Source organism: Triticum dicoccoides, chromosome 1A (genome assembly GCF_002162155.2).
Source record: "Triticum dicoccoides isolate Atlit2015 ecotype Zavitan chromosome 1A, WEW_v2.0, whole genome shotgun sequence".
NCBI classification, from domain to species: domain Eukaryota; kingdom Viridiplantae; phylum Streptophyta; class Magnoliopsida; order Poales; family Poaceae; genus Triticum; species Triticum dicoccoides.
Genome location: NC_041380.1, coordinates 100,886,288 through 100,887,891, shown reverse-complemented (window position 1 = coordinate 100,887,891; position 1,604 = coordinate 100,886,288).

The window sequence follows — 1,604 nt, the reverse complement described above, 5'->3', positions numbered from 1 at the left end:
TGGACAAGATCAAAAGTTAAAGTTTTGGACTGTTTACATAGGTTTGGCATCATCACCGGATCCGCCTGTATGGGCCACTGATCCGCTGCATGTTGTGCTGTGTGACTGTGTTCAATATGCCCACGTTTACTTTTACCTTTCGTTATAGCAACAATGGCTGATGAGGTTGGGCCCAGATAGATCTTTACGCGTCTATGGAAGGCTAAAATTTCCTTTAAGATTGAGGCTGTGCCTCATTTGACATAATGCTAGGGGTGGGCAAATGAAAGAGCTCTTTGGACACGCCTGACAGAACCGACTACCGAAGCCTGAGCTGCAAGGCAAACTCTTCTCCACATCATTTTTTTTTTCAAAGCACCTCTCCACATTATTATCATCATTGCAAAACAGAAATCAGCACCCTAAAACCGCTGCCTCAACAAACCACATGGACAAGCCTCAAGGAGGAGAAAGACGTGAAGACATCTCCATCACCCGATCCAGTGGATCTAAGGTTTTCCTCCAAAACCAAAAGAGTACACCTCCACAACGATGCTTGCAAGAAAGGTTGCGGCACTCATGAGCGCCATCATCGCCGGTTCCGATTAAGACCAAAAAGAGGAACTCTCCTGAAGATGTCACGCCTGCCACCGCCCACCAACCAACCCACCTGCCAAGGCTGACCCTCATCTGACCGCACGATCCGATGATCCACTACACCGACCCTCGGCCATAGCCGTCGCCCACAACCGTGATCTTCACCACCGCCGCAGCACGAGGAACAACAATCAGATCAGAGACCCAACTCGCACCCGATCAAGATCAAAGCCGCTCGAGCGAAGCAGTAGAGCAGAGAACTAGCAGAGCCCTCCACCTGCAGCACACCTTGAAGCAGTAGAGCAGAGAACTAGCAGAGCCCTCCACCTGCAGCACACCTTGCGCTCGAGAGACGTCACGCCTGCCATGCCCTGCGATTCTCCGCGCCCAACATGTGCCAGCCACTGCCGCGCCCAGCCGCCGATCCGCGTCCCACGTAGACATCTGGCGCCGAGCACCAAATGTGTGCAGCCACAGCCGCACGCTGTCCACGCGCAGATCACACTCTCCCGGACATCGGCTTCAATATGCCCCATGTGTACATCCAGAGAGCGGTACCATTAGTTACAACTCAGGTAAGATAGCAAATGATCTGCATCCTTCCATTCCTTCCACACAGACAGACTACCGTTGTCGATATGGAAGGGCATATTATTTGTACCATATGTCTGTATGGCAACTAGTGGGTAGTGCTCGCAATGCTCATTGTGGAAGATTTGGACATTTCAAAGAGAGCAAACTGGGAAGTACAGCTGCAATAAAGTCAGCAAAAGTGGGTGCAACCTAAAGGCATCCTGATAACAAAGGAACATGAGAATCACTTGAACATGGTGTGTTCAACCCAAACCATAGTTGCACATGCTAACATAGAGCTATGGTTAGATATATGGTGGTCCAACATTTAAACATTCTGGTGAAAATACTATAGATGCAATTTGTCAATAATTAGGACACCATGGCCGCATGGAATCAGGGATGGACAGAGGGCCTTCTGTAAATCTCCCCTATCACTGCTTGTGAATATGCAG